The sequence below is a fragment of the Oncorhynchus mykiss genome, unplaced genomic scaffold (assembly GCF_013265735.2).
Source record: "Oncorhynchus mykiss isolate Arlee unplaced genomic scaffold, USDA_OmykA_1.1 un_scaffold_234, whole genome shotgun sequence".
In the NCBI taxonomy this organism is placed as follows: Eukaryota; Metazoa; Chordata; class Actinopteri; order Salmoniformes; family Salmonidae; genus Oncorhynchus; species Oncorhynchus mykiss.
Genome location: NW_023493700.1, coordinates 426,116 through 452,749, shown reverse-complemented (window position 1 = coordinate 452,749; position 26,634 = coordinate 426,116). Strand labels below are relative to the sequence as shown.

The window sequence follows — 26,634 nt, the reverse complement described above, 5'->3', positions numbered from 1 at the left end:
AGCTATTTCAGCAATTCACTAATTTTAATTCTGTGGCACCCTTGACAATTCACATGCATGTGACTCACAATTTTGACACTCAAAATGTACATCATAGCCAATATGGGGATCGAACCCATGACCTTGGCATTATTAGCACCACACTCTAACCAACTCAGCTAACCGGCCATTTGCTATTTTGCTCAATTGTTGAAATGCACCGAGCCTCTGCAAGTGCTGGCACGTAAACAAACAAGTACACCAACAGCATAGCCTGACAAGACTGGACCCTCTAGGTTGCTTCTTGCGGAAATTCCAAACGGCTGGGGAATTAGCTCAAATGCTTTGCATGCGTGAGGTAGTGGGATCGATGCCTGCATTCTCCAAAAGCAAATTCTTTCATGGATCCAAGAAAACTACAGTTCACACTTCATGCAGCCTTGTCTTACGACAACCTACTGTCATGTAAACAATGACAAGAAACTTTCCTGTAACACTGATGTCAAAATGTCAGATGAAAAAGCAAGAAATTACTTACTTTCAGAGGAGCAGCGTAGCACACACCATTGAGGCCCACAAACAAAGCTGTGGATAGTTTCCTTGAAGCCAGAGCATGAAGAAATAACAAATACAAATGCTGAAACCCGGGATCGAACCAGGGACCTTTAGATCTTCAGTCTAACGCTCACCCAACTGAGCTATTTCGGAAATTCAATAATTTTAATTCTGTGGCACCCTTGACAATTCACACGCATGTGACTCACAATTTTGACACACAAAATGTACATCATAGCCAATATGAGGATCGAACCCATGACCTTGGGGTTATTAGCACCACACTCTAACCAACTCAGCTAACCGGCCATTTGCTATTTTGCTCAATTGTTGAAATGCACCGAGCCTCTGCAAGTGCTGGAACTTAAACAAACAAGTGCACCAACAGCATAGCCTGACAAGACTGGACCCTCTAGGTTGCTTCTTGCGGAAATTCCAAACGGCTGGGGAATTAGCTCAAATGCTTTGCATGCGTGAGGTAGTGGGATCGATGCCTGCATTCTCCAAAAGCAAATTCTTTCATGGATCCAAGAAAACTCCAGTTCACACTTCATGCAGCCTTGTCTTACGACAACCTACAGTCATGTAAACAATGACAAGAAACTGTCATGTAACAATGACAAGAAACTCTCATGTAACACTGATGTCACAATGTCAGATGAAAAAGAAAGACATTACTTACTTTCAGAGGAGCAGCGTATCACACACTCTAACCAACTGAGCTAACCGGCCGCTGGCTACAGAGCACAATTGTTGAGATGCACCGAGCCTCTGCAAGTGCTGGAGCACAAACTAACAAGTCCACCAACAGCATAGCCTGACAAGACTGGACACTCTTGGTTGCTCCTTGTGGCAATTCCAAACAGCTGGGGAATTTGATCAATTGGTATTGTGTTTGCTTAGCATGCTATAGGTAGTGGGATCGATTCCCGCAATCCCCAAAAACATTTTTTTTTGTGCATCCAAGAAAGCCCCACTTCACACTTCATGCAGCCTTGTCTTACGACAACCTACTGTCATGTAACAATGACAAGCAACTTTCCTGTAACACTGATGTCAAAATGTCAGATGAAAAAGCAAGAAATTACTTACTTTCAGAGGAGCAGCGTAGCACAGCATGAAGAAAGAACAAATACAAATGCCGAAACAGGGACCTTTAGATCTTCAGTCTAACGCTCTCCCAACTGAGCTATTTCGGCAATTCACTAATTTTAATTCTGTGGCACCCTTGACAATTCACATGCATGTGACTCACAATTTTGACACTCAAAATGTACATCATAGCCAATATGGGGATCGAACCCATGACCTTGGCGTTATTAGCACCACACTCTAACCAACTCAGCTAACCGGCCATTTGCTATTTTGCTCAATTGTTGAAATGCACCGAGCCTCTGCAAGTGCTGGCACGTAAACAAACAAGTCCACCAACAGCATAGCCTGACAAGACTGGACCCTCTAGGTTGCTTCTTGCGGAAATTCCAAACGGCTGGGGAATTAGCTCAAATGCTTTGCATGCGTGAGGTAGTGGGATCGATGCCTGCATTCTCCAAAAGCAAATTCTTTCATGGATCCAAGAAAACTCCAGTTCACACTTCATGCAGCCTTGTCTTACGACAACCTACTGTCATGTAAACAATGACAAGAAACTTTCCTGTAACACTGATGTCAAAATGTCAGATGAAAAAGCAAGAAATTACTTACTTTCAGAGGAGCAGCGTAGCACACACCATTGAGGCCCACAAACAAAGCTGTGGATAGTTTCCTTGAAGCCAGAGCATGAAGTAAGAACAAATACAAATGCCGAAACCCGGGATCGAACCAGGGACCTTTAGATCTTCAGTCTAACGCTCTCCCAACTGAGCTATTTCGGCAATTCACTAATTTTAATTCTGTGGCACCCTTGACAATTCACATGCATGTGACTCACAATTTTGACACTCAAAACTTACATCATCGCCAGTACAGGGATCGAACCCATGACCTTGGCGTTATTAGCACCACACTCTAACCAACTGAGCTAACCAGCCATTTGCGATTTTGCTCAATTGTGGCAATGCACCGAGCCTCTGCAAGTGCTGGCACGTAAACAAACAAGTCCACCAACAGCATAGCCTGACGAGACTGGACCCTCTAGGTTGCTTCTTGCGGAAATTCCAAACGGCTGGGGAATTAGCTCAAATGCTTTGCATGCGTGAGGTAGTGGGATCGATGCCTGCATTCTCCAAAAGCAAATTCTTTCATGGATCCAAGAAAACTCCAGTTCACACTTCATGCAGCCTTGTCTTACGACAACCTACTGTCATGTAAACAATGACAAGAAACTGTCATGTAACAATGACAAGAAACTCTCATGTAACACTGATGTCACAATGTCAGATGAAAAAGAAAGACATTACTTACTTTCAGAGGAGCAGCGTATCACACACTCTAACCAACTGAGCTAACCGGCCGCTGGCTACAGAGCACAATTGTTGAGATGCACCGAGCCTCTGCAAGTGCTGGAGCACAAACTAACAAGTCCACCAACAGCATAGCCTGACAAGACTGGACACTCTTGGTTGCTCCTTGTGGCAATTACAAACAGCTGGGGAATTTGATCAATTGGTATTGTGTTTGCTTAGCATGCTATAGGTAGTGGGATCGATTCCCGCAATCCCCAAAAACATTTTTTTTTGTGGATCCAAGAAAGCCCCACTTCACACTTCATGCAGCCTTGTCTTACGACAACCTACTGTCATGTAACAATGACAAGCAACTTTCCTGTAACACTGATGTCAAAATGTCAGATGAAAAAGCAAGAAATTACTTACTTTCAGAGGAGCAGCGTAGCACACACCATTGAGGCCCACAAACAAAGCTGTGGATAGTTTCCTTGAAGCCAGAGCATGAAGAAAGAACAAATACAAATGCCGAAACCCGGGATCGAACCAGGGACCTTTAGATCTTCAGTCTAACGCTCTCCCAACTGAGCTATTTCTGCAATTCACTAATTTTAATTCTGTGGCACCCTTGACAATTCACATGCATGTGACTCACAATTTTGACACTCAAAATGTACATCATAGCCAGTACGGGGATCGAACCCATGACCTTGGCGTTATTAGCACCACACTCTAACCAACTGAGCTAACCGGCCATTTGCTATTTTGCTCAATTGTGGCAATGCACCGAGCCTCTGCAAGTGCTGGCACGTAAACAAACAAGTCCACCAACAGCATAGCCTGACGAGACTGGACCCTCTAGGTTGCTTCTTGCGGAAATTCCAAACGGCTGGGGAATTAGCTCAAATGCTTTGCATGCGTGAGGTAGTGGGATCGATGCCTGCATTCTCCAAAAGCAAATTCTTTCATGGATCCAAGAAAACTCCAGTTCACACTTCATGCAGCCTTGTCTTACGACAACCTACTGTCATGTAAACAATGACAAGAAACTGTCATGTAACAATGACAAGCAACTTTCCTGTAACACTGATGTCAAAATGTCAGATGAAAAAGCAAGAAATTACTTACTTTCAGAGGAGCAGCGTAGCACACACCATTGAGGCCCACAAACAAAGCTGTGGATAGTTTCCTTGAAGCCAGAGCATGAAGAAAGAACAAATACAAAAGCCGAAAGAGGGACCTTTAGATCTTCAGTCTAACGCTCTCCCAACTGAGCTATTTCGGCAATTCACTAATTTTAATTCTGTGGCACCCTTGACAATTCACATGCATGTGACTCACAATTTTGACACTCAAAATGTACATCATAGCCAATATGGGGATCGAACCCATGACCTTGGCGTTATTAGCACCACACTCTAACCAACTCAGCTAACCGGCCATTTGCTATTTTGTTCAATTTTTGAAATGCACCGAGCCTCTGCAAGTGCTGGCACGTAAACAAACAAGTCCACCAACAGCATAGCCTGACAAGACTGGACCCTCTAGGTTGCTTCTTGCGGAAATTCCAAACGGCTGGGGAATTAGCTCAAATGCTTTGCATGCGTGAGGTAGTGGGATCGATGCCTGCATTCTCCAAAAGCAAATTCTTTCATGGATCCAAGAAAACTCCAGTTCACACTTCATGCAGCCTTGTCTTACGACAACCTACTGTCATGTAAACAATGACAAGAAACTTTCCTGTAACACTGATGTCAAAATGTCAGATGAAAAAGCAAGAAATTACTTACTTTCAGAGGAGCAGCGTAGCACACACCATTGAGGCCCACAAACAAAGCTGTGGATAGTTTCCTTGAAGCCAGAGCATGAAGTAAGAACAAATACAAATGCCGAAACCCGGGATCGAACCAGGGACCTTTAGATCTTCAGTCTAACGCTCTCCCAACTGAGCTATTTCGGCAATTCACTAATTTTAATTCTGTGGCACCCTTGACAATTCACATGCATGTGACTCACAATTTTGACACTCAAAATGTACATCATAGCCAGTACGGGGATCGAACCCATGACCTTGGCGTTATTAGCACCACACTCTAACCAACTGAGCTAACCAGCCATTTGCTATTTTGCTCAATTGTGGCAATGCACCGAGCCTTTGCAAGTGCTGGCACGTAAACAAACAAGTCCACCAACAGCATAGCCTGAGGAGACTGGACCCTCTAGGTTGCTTCTTGCGGAAATTCCAAACGGCTGGGGAATTAGCTCAAATGCTTTGCATGCGTGAGGTAGTGGGATCGATGCCTGCATTCTCCAAAAGCAAATTCTTTCATGGATCCAAGAAAACTCCAGTTCACACTTCATGCAGCCTTGTCTTACGACAACCTACTGTCATGTAAACAATGACAAGAAACTGTCATGTAACAATGACAAGAAACTCTCATGTAACACTGATGTCACAATGTCAGATGAAAAAGAAAGACATTACTTACTTTCAGAGGAGCAGCGTATCACACACTCTAACCAACTGAGCTAACCGGCCGCTGGCTACAGAGCACAATTGTTGAGATGCACCGAGCCTCTGCAAGTGCTGGAGCACAAACTAACAAGTCCACCAACAGCATAGCCTGACAAGACTGGACACTCTTGGTTGCTCCTTGTGGCAATTCCAAACAGCTGGGGAATTTGATCAATTGGTATTGTGTTTGCTTAGCATGCTATAGGTAGTGGGATCGATTCCCGCAATCCCCAAAAACATTTTTTTTTGTGGATCCAAGAAAGCCCCACTTCACACTTCATGCAGCCTTGTCTTACGACAACCTACTGTCATGTAACAATGACAAGCAACTTTCCTGTAACACTGATGTCAAAATGTCAGATGAAAAAGCAAGAAATTACTTACTTTCAGAGGAGCAGCGTAGCACACACCATTGAGGCCCACAAACAAAGCTGTGGATAGTTTCCTTGAAGCCAGAGCATGAAGAAAGAACAAATACAAATGCCGAAACAGGGACCTTTAGATCTTCAGTCTAACGCTCTCCCAACTGAGCTATTTCGGCAATTCACTAATTTTAATTCTGTGGCACCCTTGACAATTCACATGCATGTGACTCACAATTTTGACACTCAAAATGTACATCATAGCCAATATGGGGATCGAACCCATGAAATTGGCGTTATTAGCACCACACTCTAACCAACTCAGCTAACCGGCCATTTGCTACTTTGCTCAATTGTTGAAATGCACCGAGCCTCTGCAAGTGCTGGCACGTAAACAAACAAGTCCACCAACAGCATAGCCTGACAAGACTGGACCCTCTAGGTTGCTTCTTGCGGAAATTCCAAACGGCTGGGGAATTAGCTCAAATGCTTTGCATGCGTGAGGTAGTGGGATCGATGCCTGCATTCTCCAAAAGCAAATTCTTTCATGGATCCAAGAAAACTCCAGTTCACACTTCATGCAGCCTTGTCTTACGACAACCTACTGTCATGTAAACAATGACAAGAAACTTTCCTGTAACACTGATGTCAAAATGTCAGATGAAAAAGCAAGAAATTACTTACTTTCAGAGGAGCAGCGTAGCACACACCATTGAGGCCCACAAACAACGCTGTGGATAGTTTCCTTGAAGCCAGAGCATGAAGAAAGAACAAATACAAATGCCGAAACCCGGGATCGAACCAGGGACCTTTAGATCTTCAGTCTAACGCTCTCCCAACTGAGCTATTTCGGCAATTCACTAATTTTAATTCTGTGGCACCCTTGACAATTCACATGCATGTGACTCACAATTTTGACACTCAAAATGTACATCATAGCCAGTACGGGGATCGAACCCATGACCTTGGCTTTATTAGCACCACACTCTAACCAACTGAGCTAACCAGCCATTTGCTATTTTGCTCAATTGTGGCAATGCACCGAGCCTCTGCAAGTGCTGGCACGTAAACAAACAAGTCCACCAACAGCATAGCCTGACGAGACTGGACCCTCTAGGTTGCTTCTTGCGGAAATTCCAAACGTCTGGGGAATTAGCTCAAATGCTTTGCATGCGTGAGGTAGTGGGATCGATGCCTGCATTCTCCAAAAGCAAATTCTTTCATGGATCCAAGAAAACTCCAGTTCACACTTCATGCAGCCTTGTCTTACGACAACCTACTGTCATGTAAACAATGACAAGAAACTTTCCTGTAACACTGATGTCAAAATGTCAGATGAAAAAGCAAGAAATTACTTACTTTCAGAGGAGCAGCGTAGCACACACCATTGAGGCCCACAAACAAAGCTGTGGATAGTTTCCTTGAAGCCAGAGCATGAAGAAAGAACAAATACAAATGCCGAAACAGGGACCTTTAGATCTTCAGTCTAACGCTCTCCCAACTGAGCTATTTCGGCAATTCACTAATTTTAATTCTGTGGCACCCTTGACAATTCACATGCATGTGACTCACAATTTTGACACTCAAAATGTACATCATAGCCAATATGGGGATCGAACCCATGACCTTGGCGTTATTAGCACCACACTCTAACCAACTCAGCTAACCGGCCATTTGCTATTTTGTTCAATTGTTGAAATGCACCGAGCCTCTGCAAGTGCTGGCACGTAAACAAACAAGTCCACCAACAGCATAGCCTGACAAGACTGGACCCTCTAGGTTGCTTCTTGCGGAAATTCCAAACGGCTGGGGAATTAGCTCAAATGCTTTGCATGCGTGAGGTAGTGGGATCGATGCCTGCATTCTCCAAAAGCAAATTCTTTCATGGATCCAAGAAAACTCCAGTTCACACTTCATGCAGCCTTGTCTTACGACAACCTACTGTCATGTAAACAATGACAAGAAACTGTCATGTAACAATGACAAGAAACTCTCATGTAACACTGATGTCACAATGTCAGATGAAAAAGAAAGACATTACTTACTTTCAGAGGAGCAGCGTATCACACACTCTAACCAACTGAGCTAACCGGCCGCTGGCTACAGAGCACAATTGTTGAGATGCACCGAGCCTCTGCAAGTGCTGGAGCACAAACTAACAAGTCCACCAACAGCATAGCCTGACAAGACTGGACACTCTTGGTTGCTCCTTGTGGCAATTACAAACAGCTGGGGAATTTGATCAATTGGTATTGTGTTTGCTTAGCATGCTATAGGTAGTGGGATCGATTCCCGCAATCCCCAAAAACATTTTTTTTTGTGGATCCAAGAAAGCCCCACTTCACACTTCATGCAGCCTTGTCTTACGACAACCTACTGTCATGTAACAATGACAAGCAACTTTCCTGTAACACTGATGTCAAAATGTCAGATGAAAAAGCAAGAAATTACTTACTTTCAGAGGAGCAGCGTAGCACACACCATTGAGGCCCACAAACAAAGCTGTGGATAGTTTCCTTGAAGCCAGAGCATGAAGAAAGAACAAATACAAATGCCGAAACAGGGACCTTTAGATCTTCAGTCTAACGCTCTCCCAACTGAGCTATTTCGGCAATTCACTAATTTTAATTCTGTGGCACCCTTGACAATTCACATGCATGTGACTCACAATTTTGACACTCAAAATGTACATCATAGCCAATATGGGGATCGAACCCATGACCTTGGCGTTATTAGCACCACACTCTAACCAACTCAGCTAACCGGCCATTTGCTACTTTGCTCAATTGTTGAAATGCACCGAGCCTCTGCAAGTGCTGGCACGTAAACAAACAAGTCCACCAACAGCATAGCCTGACAAGACTGGACCCTCTAGGTTGCTTCTTGCGGAAATTCCAAACGGCTGGGGAATTAGCTCAAATGCTTTGCATGCGTGAGGTAGTGGGATCGATGCCTGCATTCTCCAAAAGCAAATTCTTTCATGGATCCAAGAAAACTCCAGTTCACACTTCATGCAGCCTTGTCTTACGACAACCTACTGTCATGTAAACAATGACAAGAAACTTTCCTGTAACACTGATGTCAAAATGTCAGATGAAAAAGCAAGAAATTACTTACTTTCAGAGGAGCAGCGTAGCACACACCATTGAGGCCAACAAACAAAGCTGTGGATAGTTTCCTTGAAGCCAGAGCATGAAGTAAGAACAAATACAAATGCCGAAACAGGGACCTTTAGATCTTCAGTCTAACGCTCTCCCAACTGAGCTATTTCGGCAATTCACTAATTTTAATTCTGTGGCACCCTTGACAATTCACATGCATGTGACTCACAATTTTGACACTCAAAATGTACATCATAGCCAGTACGGGGATCGAACCCATGACCTTGGCATTATTAGCACCACACTCTAACCAACTCAGCTAACCGGCCATTTGCTATTTTGCTCAATTGTTGAAATGCACCGAGCCTCTGCAAGTGCTGGCACGTAAACAAACAAGTCCACCAACAGCATAGCCTGACAAGACTGGACCCTCTAGGTTGCTTCTTGCGGAAATTCCAAACGGCTGGGGAATTAGCTCAAATGCTTTGCATGCGTGAGGTAGTGGGATCGATGCCTGCATTCTCCAAAAGCAAATTCTTTAATGGATCCAAGAAAACTACAGTTCACACTTCATGCAGCCTTGTCTTACGACAACCTACTGTCATGTAAACAATGACAAGAAACTGTCATGTAACAATGACAAGAAACTCTCATGTAACACTGATGTCACAATGTCAGATGAAAAAGAAAGACATTACTTACTTTCAGAGGAGCAGCGTATCACACACTCTAACCAACTGAGCTAACCGGCCGCTGGCTACAGAGCACAATTGTTGAGATGCACCGAGCCTCTGCAAGTGCTGGAGCACAAACTAACAAGTCCACCAACAGCATAGCCTGACAAGACTGGACACTCTTGGTTGCTCCTTGTGGCAATTACAAACAGCTGGGGAATTTGATCAATTGGTATTGTGTTTGCTTAGCATGCTATAGGTAGTGGGATCGATTCCCGCAATCCCCAAAAACATTTTTTTTTGTGGATCCAAGAAAGCCCCACTTCACACTTCATGCAGCCTTGTCTTACGACAACCTACTGTCATGTAACAATGACAAGCAACTTTCCTGTAACACTGATGTCAAAATGTCAGATGAAAAAGCAAGAAATTACTTACTTTCAGAGGAGCAGCGTAGCACACACCATTGAGGCCCACAAACAAAGCTGTGGATAGTTTCCTTGAAGCCAGAGCATGAAGAAAGAACAAATACAAATGCCGAAACAGGGACCTTTAGATCTTCAGTCTAACGCTCTCCCAACTGAGCTATTTCGGCAATTCACTAATTTTAATTCTGTGGCACCCTTGACAATTCACATGCATGTGACTCACAATTTTGACACTCAAAATGTACATCATAGCCAATATGGGGATCGAACCCATGACCTTGGCGTTATTAGCACCACACTCTAACCAACTCAGCTAACCGGCCATTTGCTACTTTGCTCAATTGTTGAAATGCACCGAGCCTCTGCAAGTGCTGGCACGTAAACAAACAAGTCCACCAACAGCATAGCCTGACAAGACTGGACCCTCTAGGTTGCTTCTTGCGGAAATTCCAAACGGCTGGGGAATTAGCTCAAATGCTTTGCATGCGTGAGGTAGTGGGATCGATGCCTGCATTCTCCAAAAGCAAATTCTTTCATGGATCCAAGAAAACTCCAGTTCACACTTCATGCAGCCTTGTCTTACGACAACCTACTGTCATGTAAACAATGACAAGAAACTTTCCTGTAACACTGATGTCAAAATGTCAGATGAAAAAGCAAGAAATTACTTACTTTCAGAGGAGCAGCGTAGCACACACCATTGAGGCCCACAAACAAAGCTGTGGATAGTTTCCTTGAAGCCAGAGCATGAAGTAAGAACAAATACAAATGCCGAAACAGGGACCTTTAGATCTTCAGTCTAACGCTCTCCCAACTGAGCTATTTCGGCAATTCACTCATTTTAATTCTGTGGCACCCTTGACAATTCACATGCATGTGACTCACAATTTTGACACTCAAAATGTACATCATAGCCAGTACGGGGATCGAACCCATGACCTTGGCATTATTAGCACCACACTCTAACCAACTCAGCTAACCAGCCATTTGCTATTTTGCTCAATTGTTGAAATGCACCGAGCCTCTGCAAGTGCTGGCACGTAAACAAACAAGTCCACCAACAGCATAGCCTGACAAGACTGGACCCTCTAGGTTGCTTCTTGCGGAAATTCCAAACGGCTGGGGAATTAGCTCAAATGCTTTGCATGCGTGAGGTAGTGGGATCGATGCCTGCATTCTCCAAAAGCAAATTCTTTCATGGATCCAAGAAAACTCCAGTTCACACTTCATGCAGCCTTGTCTTACGACAACCTACTGTCATGTAAACAATGACAAGAAACTTTCCTGTAACACTGATGTCAAAATGTCAGATGAAAAAGCAAGAAATTACTTACTTTCAGAGGAGCAGCGTAGCACACACCATTGAGGCCCACAAACAACGCTGTGGATAGTTTCCTTGAAGCCAGAGCATGAAGAAAGAACAAATACAAATGCCGAAACCCGGGATCGAACCAGGGACCTTTAGATCTTCAGTCTAACGCTCTCCCAACTGAGCTATTTCGGCAATTCACAAATTTTAATTCTGTGGCACCCTTGACAATTCACATGCATGTGACTCACAATTTTGACACTCAAAATGTACATCATAGCCAGTACGGGGATCGAACCCATGACCTTGGCGTTATTAGCACCACACTCTAACCAACTGAGCTAACCAGCCATTTGCCATTTTGCTCAATTGTGGCAATGCACCGAGCCTCTGCAAGTGCTGGCACGTAAACAAACAAGTCCACCAACAGCATAGCCTGACAAGACTGGACCCTCTAGGTTGCTTCTTGCGGAAATTCCAAACGGCTGGGGAATTAGCTCAAATGCTTTGCATGCGTGAGGTAGTGGGATCGATGCCTGCATTCTCCAAAAGCAAATTCTTTCATGGATCCAAGAAAACTCCAGTTCACACTTCATGCAGCCTTGTCTTACGACAACCTACTGTCATGTAAACAATGACAAGAAACTTTCCTGTAACACTGATGTCAAAATGTCAGATGAAAAAGCAAGAAATTACTTACTTTCAGAGGAGCAGCGTAGCACACACCATTGAGGCCCACAAACAAAGCTGTGGATAGTTTCCTTGAAGCCAGAGCATGAAGTAAGAACAAATACAAATGCCGAAACCCGGGATCGAACCAGGGACCTTTAGATCTTCAGTCTAACACTCTCCCAACTGAGCTATTTCGGCAATTCACTAATTTTAATTCTGTGGCACCCTTGACAATTCACATGCATGTGACTCACAATTTTGACACTCAAAACGTACATCATAGCCAGTACGGGGATCGAACCCATGACCTTGGCGTTATTAGCACCACACTCTAACCAACTGAGCTAACCAGCCATTTGCTATTTTGCTCAATTGTGGCAATGCACCGAGCCTCTGCAAGTGCTGGCACGTAAACAAACAAGTCCACCAACAGCATAGCCTGACGAGACTGGACCCTCTAGGTTGCTTCTTGCGGAAATTCCAAACGGCTGGGGAATTAGCTCAAATGCTTTGCATGCGTGAGGTAGTGGGATCGATGCCTGCATTCTCCAAAAGCAAATTCTTTCATGGATCCAAGAAAACTCCAGTTCACACTTCATGCAGCCTTGTCTTACGACAACCTACTGTCATGTAAACAATGACAAGAAACTGTCATGTAACAATGACAAGAAACTCTCATGTAACACTGATGTCACAATGTCAGATGAAAAAGAAAGACATTACTTACTTTCAGAGGAGCAGCGTATCACACACTCTAACCAACTGAGCTAACCGGCCGCTGGCTACAGAGCACAATTGTTGAGATGCACCGAGCCTCTGCAAGTGCTGGAGCACAAACTAACAAGTCCACCAACAGCATAGCCTGACAAGACTGGACACTCTTGGTTGCTCCTTGTGGCAATTACAAACAGCTGGGGAATTTGATCAATTGGTATTGTGTTTGCTTAGCATGCTATAGGTAGTGGGATCGATTCCCGCAATCCCCAAAAACATTTTTTTTTGTGGATCCAAGAAAGCCCCACTTCACACTTCATGCAGCCTTGTCTTACGACAACCTACTGTCATGTAACAATGACAAGCAACTTTCCTGTAACACTGATGTCAAAATGTCAGATGAAAAAGCAAGAAATTACTTACTTTCAGAGGAGCAGCGTAGCACACACCATTGAGGCCCACAAACAAAGCTGTGGATAGTTTCCTTGAAGCCAGAGCATGAAGAAAGAACAAATACAAATGCCGAAACAGGGACCTTTAGATCTTCAGTCTAACGCTCTCCCAACTGAGCTATTTCGGCAATTCACTAATTTTAATTCTGTGGCACCCTTGACAATTCACATGCATGTGACTCACAATTTTGACACTCAAAATGTACATCATAGCCAATATGGGGATCGAACCCATGACCTTGGCGTTATTAGCACCACACTCTAACCAACTCAGCTAACCGGCCATTTGCTACTTTGCTCAATTGTTGAAATGCACCGAGCCTCTGCAAGTGCTGGCACGTAAACAAACAAGTCCACCAACAGCATAGCCTGACAAGACTGGACCCTCTAGGTTGCTTCTTGCGGAAATTCCAAACGGCTGGGGAATTAGCTCAAATGCTTTGCATGCGTGAGGTAGTGGGATCGATGCCTGCATTCTCCAAAAGCAAATTCTTTCATGGATCCAAGAAAACTCCAGTTCACACTTCATGCAGCCTTGTCTTACGACAACCTACTGTCATGTAAACAATGACAAGAAACTTTCCTGTAACACTGATGTCAAAATGTCAGATGAAAAAGCAAGAAATTACTTACTTTCAGAGGAGCAGCGTAGCACACACCATTGAGGCCAACAAACAAAGCTGTGGATAGTTTCCTTGAAGCCAGAGCATGAAGTAAGAACAAATACAAATGCCGAAACAGGGACCTTTAGATCTTCAGTCTAACGCTCTCCCAACTGAGCTATTTCGGCAATTCACTAATTTTAATTCTGTGGCACCCTTGACAATTCACATGCATGTGACTCACAATTTTGACACTCAAAATGTACATCATAGCCAGTACGGGGATCGAACCCATGACCTTGGCATTATTAGCACCACACTCTAACCAACTCAGCTAACCGGCCATTTGCTATTTTGCTCAATTGTTGAAATGCACCGAGCCTCTGCAAGTGCTGGCACGTAAACAAACAAGTCCACCAACAGCATAGCCTGACAAGACTGGACCCTCTAGGTTGCTTCTTGCGGAAATTCCAAACGGCTGGGGAATTAGCTCAAATGCTTTGCATGCGTGAGGTAGTGGGATCGATGCCTGCATTCTCCAAAAGCAAATTCTTTAATGGATCCAAGAAAACTACAGTTCACACTTCATGCAGCCTTGTCTTACGACAACCTACTGTCATGTAAACAATGACAAGAAACTGTCATGTAACAATGACAAGAAACTCTCATGTAACACTGATGTCACAATGTCAGATGAAAAAGAAAGACATTACTTACTTTCAGAGGAGCAGCGTATCACACACTCTAACCAACTGAGCTAACCGGCCGCTGGCTACAGAGCACAATTGTTGAGATGCACCGAGCCTCTGCAAGTGCTGGAGCACAAACTAACAAGTCCACCAACAGCATAGCCTGACAAGACTGGACACTCTTGGTTGCTCCTTGTGGCAATTACAAACAGCTGGGGAATTTGATCAATTGGTATTGTGTTTGCTTAGCATGCTATAGGTAGTGGGATCGATTCCCGCAATCCCCAAAAACATTTTTTTTTGTGGATCCAAGAAAGCCCCACTTCACACTTCATGCAGCCTTGTCTTACGACAACCTACTGTCATGTAACAATGACAAGCAACTTTCCTGTAACACTGATGTCAAAATGTCAGATGAAAAAGCAAGAAATTACTTACTTTCAGAGGAGCAGCGTAGCACACACCATTGAGGCCCACAAACAAAGCTGTGGATAGTTTCCTTGAAGCCAGAGCATGAAGAAAGAACAAATACAAATGCCGAAACAGGGACCTTTAGATCTTCAGTCTAACGCTCTCCCAACTGAGCTATTTCGGCAATTCACTAATTTTAATTCTGTGGCACCCTTGACAATTCACATGCATGTGACTCACAATTTTGACACTCAAAATGTACATCATAGCCAATATGGGGATCGAACCCATGACCTTGGCGTTATTAGCACCACACTCTAACCAACTCAGCTAACCGGCCATTTGCTACTTTGCTCAATTGTTGAAATGCACCGAGCCTCTGCAAGTGCTGGCACGTAAACAAACAAGTCCACCAACAGCATAGCCTGACAAGACTGGACCCTCTAGGTTGCTTCTTGCGGAAATTCCAAACGGCTGGGGAATTAGCTCAAATGCTTTGCATGCGTGAGGTAGTGGGATCGATGCCTGCATTCTCCAAAAGCAAATTCTTTCATGGATCCAAGAAAACTCCAGTTCACACTTCATGCAGCCTTGTCTTACGACAACCTACTGTCATGTAAACAATGACAAGAAACTTTCCTGTAACACTGATGTCAAAATGTCAGATGAAAAAGCAAGAAATTACTTACTTTCAGAGGAGCAGCGTAGCACACACCATTGAGGCCAACAAACAAAGCTGTGGATAGTTTCCTTGAAGCCAGAGCATGAAGTAAGAACAAATACAAATGCCGAAACAGGGACCTTTAGATCTTCAGTCTAACGCTCTCCCAACTGAGCTATTTCGGCAATTCACTAATTTTAATTCTGTGGCACCCTTGACAATTCACATGCATGTGACTCACAATTTTGACACTCAAAATGTACATCATAGCCAGTACGGGGATCGAACCCATGACCTTGGCATTATTAGCACCACACTCTAACCAACTCAGCTAACCGGCCATTTGCTATTTTGCTCAATTGTTGAAATGCACCGAGCCTCTGCAAGTGCTGGCACGTAAACAAACAAGTCCACCAACAGCATAGCCTGACAAGACTGGACCCTCTAGGTTGCTTCTTGCGGAAATTCCAAACGGCTGGGGAATTAGCTCAAATGCTTTGCATGCGTGAGGTAGTGGGATCGATGCCTGCATTCTCCAAAAGCAAATTCTTTCATGGATCCAAGAAAACTCCAGTTCACACTTCATGCAGCCTTGTCTTACGACAACCTACTGTCATGTAAACAATGACAAGAAACTTTCCTGTAACACTGATGTCAAAATGTCAGATGAAAAAGCAAGAAATTACTTACTTTCAGAGGAGCAGCGTAGCACACACCATTGAGGCCCACAAACAACGCTGTGGATAGTTTCCTTGAAGCCAGAGCATGAAGAAAGAACAAATACAAATGCCGAAACCCGGGATCGAACCAGGGACCTTTAGATCTTCAGTCTAACGCTCTCCCAACTGAGCTATTTCGGCAATTCACTAATTTTAATTCTGTGGCACCCTTGACAATTCACATGCATGTGACTCACAATTTTGACACTCAAAATGTACATCATAGCCAGTACGGGGATCGAACCCATGACCTTGGCGTTATTAGCACCACACTCTAACCAACTGAGCTAACCAGCCATTTGCCATTTTGCTCAATTGTGGCAATGCACCGAGCCTCTGCAAGTGCTGGCACGTAAACAAACAAGTCCACCAACAGCATAGCCTGACGAGACTGGACCCTCTAGGTTGCTTCTTGCGGAAATTCCAAACGGCTGGGGAATTAGCTCAAATGCTTTGCATGCGTGTGGTAGTGGGATCGATGCCTGCATTCTCCAAAAGCAAATTCTTTCATGGATCCAAGAAAACTCCAGTTCACACTTCATGCAGCCTTGTCTTACGACAACCTACTGTCATGTAAACAATGACAAGAAACTTTCCTGTAACACTGATGTCAAAATGTCAGATGAAAAAGCAAGAAATTACTTACTTTCAGAGGAGCAGCGTAGCACACACCATTGAGGCCCACAAACAAAGCTGTGGATAGTTTCCTTGAAGCCAGAGCATGAAGAAAGAACAAATACAAATGCCGAACCAGGGACCTTTAGATCTTCAGTCTAACGCTCTCCCAACTGAGCTATTTCGGCATTTCACTAATTTTAATTCTGTGGCACCCTTGACAATTCACATGCATGTGACTCAGAATTTTGACACTCAAAATGCACATCATAGCCAGTACGGGGATCGAACCCATGACCTTGGCGTTATTAGCACCAGACTCTAACCAACTGAGCTAACCGGCCATTTGCTATTTTGCTCAATTGTTGAAATGCACCGAGCCTCTGCAAGTGCTGGCACGTAAACAAACAAGTCCACCAACAGCATAGCCTGACAAGACTGGACCCTCTAGGTTGCTTCTTGCGGAAATTCCAAACGGCTGGGGAATTAGCTCAAATGCTTTGCATGCGTGAGGTAGTGGGATCGATGCCTGCATTCTCCAAAAGCAAATTCTTTCATGGATCCAAGAAAACTCCAGTTCACACTTCATGCAGCCTTGTCTTACGACAACCTACTGTCATGTAAACAATGACAAGAAACTTTCCTGTAACACTGATGTCAAAATGTCAGATGAAAAAGCAAGAAATTACTTACTTTCAGAGGAGCAGCGTAGCACACACCATTGAGGCCCACAAACAAAGCTGTGGATAGTTTCCTTGAAGCCAGAGCATGAAGAAAGAACAAATACAAATACCGAAACCCGGGATCGAACCAGGAACCTTTAGATCTTCAGTCTAACGCTCTCCCAGCTGAGCTATTTCGGCAATTCACTAATTTTAATTCTGTGGCACCCTTGACAATTCACATGCATGTGACTCACAATTTTGACACTCAAAATGTACATCATAGCCAGTACGGGGATCAAACCCATGACCTTGGCGTTATTAGCACCACACTCTAACCAACTGAGCTAACCAGCCATTTGCCATTTTGCTCAATTGTGGCAATGCACCGAGCCTCTGCAAGTGCTGGCACGTAAACAAACAAGTCCACCAACAGCATAGCCTGACGAGACTGGACCCTCTAGGTTGCTTCTTGCGGAAATTCCAAACGGCTGGGGAATTAGCTCAAATGCTTTGCATGCGTGTGGTAGTGGGATCGATGCCTGCATTCTCCAAAAGCAAATTCTTTCATGGATCCAAGAAAACTCCAGTTCACACTTCATGCAGCCTTGTCTTACGACAACCTACTGTCATGTAAACAATGACAAGAAACTGTCATGTAACAATGACAAGAAACTCTCATGTAACACTGATGTCACAATGTCAGATGAAAAAGAAAGACATTACTTACTTTCAGAGGAGCAGCGTATCACACACTCTAACCAACTGAGCTAACCGGCCGCTGGCTACAGAGCACAATTGTTGAGATGCACCGAGCCTCTGTAAGTGCTGGAGCACAAACTAACAAGTCCACCAACAGCATAGCCTGACAAGACTGGACACTCTTGGTTGCTCCTTGTGGCAATTCCAAACAGCTGGGGAATTTGATCAATTGGTATTGTGTTTGCTTAGCATGCTATAGTTAGTGGGATCGATTCCCGCAATCCCCAAAAACATTTATTGTTGTGGATCCAAGAAAGCTCCAGTTCACACTTCATGCAGTCTTGTCTTACGACAACCTACTGTCATGTAACAATGACAAGCAACTTTCCTGTAACACTGATGTCAAAATGTCAGATGAAAAAGCAAGAAATTACTTACTTTCAGAGGAGCAGCGTAGCACACACCATTGAGGCCCACAAACAAAGCTGTGGATAGTTTCCTTGAAGCCAGAGCATGAAGAAAGAACAAATACAAATGCCGAAACAGGGACCTTTAGATCTTCAGTCTAACGCTCTCCCAACTGAGCTATTTCGGCAATTCACTAATTTTAATTCTGTGGCACCCTTGACAATTCACATGCATGTGACTCACAATTTTGACACTCAAAATGTACATCATAGCCAATATGGGGATCGAACCCATGAAATTGGCGTTATTAGCACCACACTCTAACCAACTCAGCTAACCGGCCATTTGCTACTTTGCTCAATTGTTGAAATGCACCGAGCCTCTGCAAGTGCTGGCACGTAAACAAACAAGTCCACCAACAGCATAGCCTGACAAGACTGGACCCTCTAGGTTGCTTCTTGCGGAAATTCCAAACGGCTGGGGAATTAGCTCAAATGCTTTGCATGCGTGAGGTAGTGGGATCGATGCCTGCATTCTCCAAAAGCAAATTCTTTCATGGATCCAAGAAAACTCCAGTTCAAACTTCATGCAGCCTTGTCTTACGACAACCTACTGTCATGTAAACAATGACAAGAAACTTTCCTGTAACACTGATGTCAAAATGTCAGATGAAAAAGCAAGAAATTACTTACTTTCAGAGGAGCAGCGTAGCACACACCATTGAGGCCCACAAACAAAGCTGTGGATAGTTTCCTTGAAGCCAGAGCATGAAGTAAGAACAAATACAAATGCCGAAACAGGGACCTTTAGATCTTCAGTCTAACGCTCTCCCAACTGAGCTATTTCGGCAATTCACTAATTTTAATTCTGTGGCACCCTTGACAATTCACATGCATGTGACTCACAATTTTGACACTCAAAATGTTCATCATAGCCAGTACGGGGATCAAACCCATGACCTTGGCATTATTAGCACCACACTCTAACCAACTCAGCTAACCGGCCATTTGCTATTTTGCTCAATTGTTGAAATGCACCGAGCCTCTGCAAGTGCTGGCACGTAAACAAACAAGTCCACCAACAGCATAGCCTGACAAGACTGGACCCTCTAGGTTGCTTCTTGCGGAAATTCCAAACGGCTGGGGAATTAGCTCAAATGCTTTGCATGCGTGAGGTAGTGGGATCGATGCCTGCATTCTCCAAAAGCAAATTCTTTCATGGATCCAAGAAAACTCCAGTTCACACTTCATGCAGCCTTGTCTTACGACAACCTACTGTCATGTAAACAATGACAAGAAACTTTCCTGTAACACTGATGTCAAAATGTCAGATGAAAAAGCAAGAAATTACTTACTTTCAGAGGAGCAGCGTAGCACACACCATTGAGGCCCACAAACAAAGCTGTGGATAGTTTCCTTGAAGCCAGAGCATGAAGTAAGAACAAATACAAATGCCGAAACAGGGACCTTTAGATCTTCAGTCTAACGCTCTCCCAACTGAGCTATTTCGGCAATTCACTAATTTTAATTCTGTGGCACCCTTGACAATTCACATGCATGTGACTCACAATTTTGACACTCAAAATGTTCATCATAGCCAGTACGGGGATCAAACCCATGACCTTGGCATTATTAGCACCACACTCTAACCAACTCAGCTAACCGGCCATTTGCCATTTTGCTCAATTGTTGAAATGCACCGAGCCTCTGCAAGTGCTGGCACGTAAACAAACAAGTCCACCAACAGCATAGCCTGACAAGACTGGACCCTCTAGGTTGCTTCTTGCGGAAATTCCAAACGGCTGGGGAATTAGCTCAAATGCTTTGCATGCGTGAGGTAGTGGGATCGATGCCTGCATTCTCCAAAAGCAAATTCTTTCATGGATCCAAGAAAACTCCAGTTCACACTTCATGCAGCCTTGTCTTACGACAACCTACTGTCATGTAAACAATGACAAGAAACTTTCCTGTAACACTGATGTCAAAATGTCAGATGAAAAAGCAAGAAATTACTTACTTTCAGAGGAGCAGCGTAGCACACACCATTGAGGCCCACAAACAACGCTGTGGATAGTTTCCTTGAAGCCAGAGCATGAAGAAAGAACAAATACAAATGCCGAAACCCGGGATCGAACCAGGGACCTTTAGATCTTCAGTCTAACGCTCTCCCAACTGAGCTATTTCGGCAATTCACTAATTTTAATTCTGTGGCACCCTTGACAATTCACATGCATGTGACTCACAATTTTGACACTCAAAATGTACATCATAGCCAGTACGGGGATCGAACCCATGACCTTGGCGTTATTAGCACCACACTCTAACCAACTGAGCTAACCAGCCATTTGCTATTTTGCTCAATTGTGGCAATGCACCGAGCCTCTGCAAGTGCTGGCACGTAAACAAACAAGTCCACCAACAGCATAGCCTGACGAGACTGGACCCTCTAGGTTGCTTCTTGCGGAAATTCCAAACGTCTGGGGAATTAGCTCAAATGCTTTGCATGCGTGAGGTAGTGGGATCGATGCCTGCATTCTCCAAAAGCAAATTCTTTCATGGATCCAAGAAAACTCCAGTTCACACTTCATGCAGCCTTGTCTTACGACAACCTACTGTCATGTAAACAATGACAAGAAACTGTCATGTAACAATGACAAGAAACTCTCATGTAACACTGATGTCACAATGTCAGATGAAAAAGAAAGACATTACTTACTTTCAGAGGAGCAGCGTATCACACACTCTAACCAACTGAGCTAACCGGCCGCTGGCTACAGAGCACAATTGTTGAGATGCACCGAGCCTCTGCAAGTGCTGGAGCACAAACTAACAAGTCCACCAACAGCATAGCCTGACAAGACTGGACACTCTTGGTTGCTCCTTGTGGCAATTCCAAACAGCTGGGGAATTTGATCAATTGGTATTGTGTTTGCTTAGCATGCTATAGTTAGTGGGATCGATTCCCGCAATCCCCAAAAACATTTATTGTTGTGGATCCAAGAAAGCTCCAGTTCACACTTCATGCAGTCTTGTCTTACGACAACCTACTGTCATGTAACAATGACAAGCAACTTTCCTGTAACACTGATGTCAAAATGTCAGATGAAAAAGCAAGAAATGACTTACTTTCAGAGGAGCAGAGTAGCACACACCATTGAGGACCACAAACAAAGCTGTGGATAGTTTCCTTGAAGCCAGAGCATGAAGATAGAAGAAATACAAATGCCGAAACCAGGGATCGAACCAGGGACCTTTAGATCTTCAGTCTAACGCTCTCCCAACTGAGCTATTTCGGCAATTCACTAATTTTGATTCTGTGGCACCCTTGACAATTCACATGCATGTGACTCACAATTTTGACACTCAAAATGTACATCATAGCCAGTACGGGGATCAAACCCATGACCCTGGCATTATTAGCACTACACTCTAACCAACTGAGCTAACCAGCCATTTGCTATTTTGCTCAATTGTGGCAATGCACCGAGCCTCTGCAAGTGCTGGCACGTAAACAAACAAGTCCACCAACAGCATAGCCTGACGAGACTGGACCCTCTAGGTTGCTTCTTGCGGAAATTCCAAACGTCTGGGGAATTAGCTCAAATGCTTTGCATGCGTGAGGTAGTGGGATCGATGCCTGCATTCTCCAAAAGCAAATTCTTTCATGGATCCAAGAAAACTCCAGTTCACACTTCATGCAGCCTTGTCTTACGACAACCTACTGTCATGTAAACAATGACAAGAAACTGTCATGTAACACTGATGTCAAAATGTCAGATGAAAAAGCAAGAAATTACTTACTTTCAGAGGAGCAGCGTAGCACACACCATTGAGGCCCACAAACAAAGCTGTGGATAGTTTCCTTGAAGCCAGAGCATGAAGAAAGAACAAATACAAATGCCGAAACCCGGGATCGAACCAGGGACCTTTAGATCTTCAGTCTAACGCTCTCCCAACTGAGCTATTTCAGCAATTCATTTATTTTAATTCTGTGGCACCCTTGACAATTCACATGCATGTGACTCACAATTTTGACACTCAAAATGTACATCATAGCCACTACGGGGATCGAACCCATGACCTTGGCATTATTAGCACCACACTCTAACCAACTGAGCTAACCAGCCATTTGCTATTTTGCTCAATTGTGGCAATGCACCGAGCCTCTGCAAGTGCTGGCACGTAAACAAACAAGTCCACCAACAGCATAGCCTGACGAGACTGGACCCTCTAGGTTGCTTCTTGCGGAAATTCCAAACGGCTGGGGAATTAGCTCAAATGCTTTGCATGCGTGTGGTAGTGGGATCGATGCCTGCATTCTCCAAAAGCAAATTCTTTCATGGATCCAAGAAAACTCCAGTTCACACTTCATGCAGCCTTGTCTTACGACAACCTACTGTCATGTAAACAATGACAAGAAACTGTCATGTAACACTGATGTCAAAATGTCAGATGAAAAAGCAAGAAATTACTTACTTTCAGAGGAGCAGCGTAGCACACACCATTGAGGCCCACAAACAAAGCTGTGGATAGTTTCCTTGAAGCCAGAGCATGAAGTAAGAACAAATACAAATGCCGAAACAGGGACCTTTAGATCTTCAGTCTAACGCTCTCCCAACTGAGCTATTTCGGCAATTCACTAATTTTAATTCTGTGGCACCCTTGACAATTCACATGCATGTGACTCACAATTTTGACACTCAAAATGTTCATCATAGCCAGTACGGGGATCAAACCCATGACCTTGGCATTATTAGCACCACACTCTAACCAACTCAGCTAACCGGCCATTTGCCATTTTGCTCAATTGTTGAAATGCACCGAGCCTCTGCAAGTGCTGGCACGTAAACAAACAAGTCCACCAACAGCATAGCCTGACAAGACTGGACCCTCTAGGTTGCTTCTTGCGGAAATTCCAAACGGCTGGGGAATTAGCTCAAATGCTTTGCATGCGTGAGGTAGTGGGATCGATGCCTGCATTCTCCAAAAGCAAATTCTTTCATGGATCCAAGAAAACTCCAGTTCACACTTCATGCAGCCTTGTCTTACGACAACCTACTGTCATGTAAACAATGACAAGAAACTTTCCTGTAACACTGATGTCAAAATGTCAGATGAAAAAGCAAGAAATTACTTACTTTCAGAGGAGCAGCGTAGCACACACCATTGAGGCCCACAAACAACGCTGTGGATAGTTTCCTTGAAGCCAGAGCATGAAGAAAGAACAAATACAAATGCCGAAACCCGGGATCGAACCAGGGACCTTTAGATCTTCAGTCTAACGCTCTCCCAACTGAGCTATTTCGGCAATTCACTAATTTTAATTCTGTGGCACCCTTGACAATTCACATGCATGTGACTCACAATTTTGACACTCAAAATGTACATCATAGCCAGTACGGGGATCGAACCCATGACCTTGGCGTTATTAGCACCACACTCTAACCAACTGAGCTAACCAGCCATTTGCTATTTTGCTCAATTGTGGCAATGCACCGAGCCTCTGCAAGTGCTGGCACGTAAACAAACAAGTCCACCAACAGCATAGCCTGACGAGACTGGACCCTCTAGGTTGCTTCTTGCGGAAATTCCAAACGTCTGGGGAATTAGCTCAAATGCTTTGCATGCGTGAGGTAGTGGGATCGATGCCTGCATTCTCCAAAAGCAAATTCTTTCATGGATCCAAGAAAACTCCAGTTCACACTTCATGCAGCCTTGTCTTACGACAACCTACTGTCATGTAAACAATGACAAGAAACTGTCATGTAACAATGACAAGAAACTCTCATGTAACACTGATGTCACAATGTCAGATGAAAAAGAAAGACATTACTTACTTTCAGAGGAGCAGCGTATCACACACTCTAACCAACTGAGCTAACCGGCCGCTGGCTACAGAGCACAATTGTTGAGATGCACCGAGCCTCTGCAAGTGCTGGAGCACAAACTAACAAGTCCACCAACAGCATAGCCTGACAAGACTGGACACTCTTGGTTGCTCCTTGTGGCAATTCCAAACAGCTGGGGAATTTGATCAATTGGTATTGTGTTTGCTTAGCATGCTATAGTTAGTGGGATCGATTCCCGCAATCCCCAAAAACATTTATTGTTGTGGATCCAAGAAAGCTCCAGTTCACACTTCATGCAGTCTTGTCTTACGACAACCTACTGTCATGTAACAATGACAAGCAACTTTCCTGTAACACTGATGTCAAAATGTCAGATGAAAAAGCAAGAAATGACTTACTTTCAGAGGAGCAGAGTAGCACACACCATTGAGGACCACAAACAAAGCTGTGGATAGTTTCCTTGAAGCCAGAGCATGAAGATAGAAGAAATACAAATGCCGAAACCAGGGATCGAACCAGGGACCTTTAGATCTTCAGTCTAACGCTCTCCCAACTGAGCTATTTCGGCATTTCACTAATTTTAATTCTGTGGCACCCTTGACAATTCACATGCATGTGACTCACAATTTTGACACTCAAAATGTACATCATAGCCAGTACGGGGATCGAACCCATGACCTTGGCATTATTAGCACCACACTCTAACCAACTGAGCTAACCAGCCATTTGCTATTTTGCTCAATTGTGGCAATGCACCGAGCCTCTGCAAGTGCTGGCACGTAAACAAACAAGTCCACCAACAGCATAGCCTGACGAGACTGGACCCTCTAGGTTGCTTCTTGCGGAAATTCCAAACGGCTGGGGAATTAGCTCAAATGCTTTGCATGCGTGAGGTAGTGGGATCGATGCCTGCATTCTCCAAAAGCAAATTCTTTCATGGATCCAAGAAAACTCCAGTTCACACTTCATGCAGCCTTGTCTTACGACAACCTACTGTCATGTAAACAATGACAAGAAACTTTCCTGTAACACTGATGTCAAAATGTCAGATGAAAAGCAAGAAATTACCTACTTTCAGAGGAGCAGCGTAGCACACACCATTGAGGCCCACAAACAAAGCTGTGGATAGTTTCCTTGAAGCCAGAGCATGAAGAAAGAACAAATACAAATGCCGAAACCCGGGATCGAACCAGGGACCTTTAGATCTTCAGTCTAACGCCCTCCCAACTGAGCTATTTCGGCAATTCACTAATTTTAATTCTGTGGCACCCTTGACAATTCACATGCATGTGACTCACAATTTTGACACTCAAAATGTACATCATAGCCAGTACGGGGATCAAACCCATGACCCTGGCATTATTAGCACTACACTCTAACCAACTGAGCTAACCAGCCATTTGCTATTTTGCTCAATTGTGGCAATGCACCGAGCCTCTGCAAGTGCTGGCACGTAAACAAACAAGTCCACCAACAGCATAGCCTGACGAGACTGGACCCTCTAGGTTGCTTCTTGCGGAAATTCCAAACGTCTGGGGAATTAGCTCAAATGCTTTGCATGCGTGAGGTAGTGGGATCGATGCCTGCATTCTCCAAAAGCAAATTCTTTCATGGATCCAAGAAAACTCCAGTTCACACTTCATGCAGCCTTGTCTTACGACAACCTACTGTCATGTAAACAATGACAAGAAACTGTCATGTAACACTGATGTCAAAATGTCAGATGAAAAAGCAAGAAATTACTTACTTTCAGAGGAGCAGCGTAGCACACACCATTGAGGCCCACAAACAAAGCTGTGGATAGTTTCCTTGAAGCCAGAGCATGAAGAAAGAACAAATACAAATGCCGAAACCCGGGATCGAACCAGGGACCTTTAGATCTTCAGTCTAACGCTCTCCCAACTGAGCTATTTCAGCAATTCATTTATTTTAATTCTGTGGCACCCTTGACAATTCACATGCATGTGACTCACAATTTTGACACTCAAAATGTACATCATAGCCACTACGGGGATCGAACCCATGACCTTGGCATTATTAGCACCACACTCTAACCAACTGAGCTAACCAGCCATTTGCTATTTTGCTCAATTGTGGCAATGCACCGAGCCTCTGCAAGTGCTGGCACGTAAACAAACAAGTCCACCAACAGCATAGCCTGACGAGACTGGA

General features: G+C 44.1%; 25 non-coding genes across 25 annotated transcripts; all 25 read right to left on the bottom strand.

Moving 5' to 3' along the window:
* Positions 1-2,335: 2,335 nt before the first annotated feature.
* On the bottom strand, positions 2,336-2,408 carry trnaf-gaa. Its single transcript has one exon. It is a non-coding gene; the product is annotated as a tRNA-Phe (tRNA).
* Positions 2,409-3,444: 1,036 nt separating this feature from the next.
* trnaf-gaa lies at positions 3,445-3,517 on the bottom strand. Its single transcript has one exon. It is a non-coding gene; the product is annotated as a tRNA-Phe (tRNA).
* Positions 3,518-3,599: 82 nt separating this feature from the next.
* On the bottom strand, positions 3,600-3,673 carry trnai-aau. The gene has a single exon. It is a non-coding gene; the product is annotated as a tRNA-Ile (tRNA).
* Positions 3,674-4,805: 1,132 nt separating this feature from the next.
* On the bottom strand, positions 4,806-4,878 carry trnaf-gaa. The gene has a single exon. It is a non-coding gene; the product is annotated as a tRNA-Phe (tRNA).
* An 82-nt stretch (positions 4,879-4,960) lies between these two features.
* Positions 4,961-5,034, bottom strand: trnai-aau. The gene has a single exon. It is a non-coding gene; the product is annotated as a tRNA-Ile (tRNA).
* A 1,542-nt stretch (positions 5,035-6,576) lies between these two features.
* trnaf-gaa lies at positions 6,577-6,649 on the bottom strand. The gene has a single exon. It is a non-coding gene; the product is annotated as a tRNA-Phe (tRNA).
* Positions 6,650-11,429: 4,780 nt separating this feature from the next.
* Positions 11,430-11,502, bottom strand: trnaf-gaa. The gene has a single exon. It is a non-coding gene; the product is annotated as a tRNA-Phe (tRNA).
* Positions 11,503-11,584: 82 nt separating this feature from the next.
* trnai-aau lies at positions 11,585-11,658 on the bottom strand. Its single transcript has one exon. It is a non-coding gene; the product is annotated as a tRNA-Ile (tRNA).
* Positions 11,659-12,104: 446 nt separating this feature from the next.
* Positions 12,105-12,177, bottom strand: trnaf-gaa. The gene has a single exon. It is a non-coding gene; the product is annotated as a tRNA-Phe (tRNA).
* An 82-nt stretch (positions 12,178-12,259) lies between these two features.
* On the bottom strand, positions 12,260-12,333 carry trnai-aau. Its single transcript has one exon. It is a non-coding gene; the product is annotated as a tRNA-Ile (tRNA).
* Positions 12,334-16,295: 3,962 nt separating this feature from the next.
* trnaf-gaa lies at positions 16,296-16,368 on the bottom strand. Its single transcript has one exon. It is a non-coding gene; the product is annotated as a tRNA-Phe (tRNA).
* Positions 16,369-16,450: 82 nt separating this feature from the next.
* On the bottom strand, positions 16,451-16,524 carry trnai-aau. Its single transcript has one exon. It is a non-coding gene; the product is annotated as a tRNA-Ile (tRNA).
* Positions 16,525-17,112: 588 nt separating this feature from the next.
* On the bottom strand, positions 17,113-17,186 carry trnai-aau. Its single transcript has one exon. It is a non-coding gene; the product is annotated as a tRNA-Ile (tRNA).
* Positions 17,187-17,632: 446 nt separating this feature from the next.
* On the bottom strand, positions 17,633-17,705 carry trnaf-gaa. The gene has a single exon. It is a non-coding gene; the product is annotated as a tRNA-Phe (tRNA).
* An 82-nt stretch (positions 17,706-17,787) lies between these two features.
* On the bottom strand, positions 17,788-17,861 carry trnai-aau. Its single transcript has one exon. It is a non-coding gene; the product is annotated as a tRNA-Ile (tRNA).
* Positions 17,862-20,727: 2,866 nt separating this feature from the next.
* Positions 20,728-20,800, bottom strand: trnaf-gaa. Its single transcript has one exon. It is a non-coding gene; the product is annotated as a tRNA-Phe (tRNA).
* Positions 20,801-20,882: 82 nt separating this feature from the next.
* trnai-aau lies at positions 20,883-20,956 on the bottom strand. Its single transcript has one exon. It is a non-coding gene; the product is annotated as a tRNA-Ile (tRNA).
* Positions 20,957-21,836: 880 nt separating this feature from the next.
* trnaf-gaa lies at positions 21,837-21,909 on the bottom strand. The gene has a single exon. It is a non-coding gene; the product is annotated as a tRNA-Phe (tRNA).
* Positions 21,910-22,511: 602 nt separating this feature from the next.
* Positions 22,512-22,584, bottom strand: trnaf-gaa. Its single transcript has one exon. It is a non-coding gene; the product is annotated as a tRNA-Phe (tRNA).
* Positions 22,585-23,848: 1,264 nt separating this feature from the next.
* trnaf-gaa lies at positions 23,849-23,921 on the bottom strand. Its single transcript has one exon. It is a non-coding gene; the product is annotated as a tRNA-Phe (tRNA).
* An 82-nt stretch (positions 23,922-24,003) lies between these two features.
* Positions 24,004-24,077, bottom strand: trnai-aau. The gene has a single exon. It is a non-coding gene; the product is annotated as a tRNA-Ile (tRNA).
* An 880-nt stretch (positions 24,078-24,957) lies between these two features.
* On the bottom strand, positions 24,958-25,030 carry trnaf-gaa. Its single transcript has one exon. It is a non-coding gene; the product is annotated as a tRNA-Phe (tRNA).
* Positions 25,031-25,112: 82 nt separating this feature from the next.
* trnai-aau lies at positions 25,113-25,186 on the bottom strand. The gene has a single exon. It is a non-coding gene; the product is annotated as a tRNA-Ile (tRNA).
* Positions 25,187-25,631: 445 nt separating this feature from the next.
* trnaf-gaa lies at positions 25,632-25,704 on the bottom strand. Its single transcript has one exon. It is a non-coding gene; the product is annotated as a tRNA-Phe (tRNA).
* A 602-nt stretch (positions 25,705-26,306) lies between these two features.
* trnaf-gaa lies at positions 26,307-26,379 on the bottom strand. Its single transcript has one exon. It is a non-coding gene; the product is annotated as a tRNA-Phe (tRNA).
* Positions 26,380-26,634: the final 255 nt, after the last annotated feature.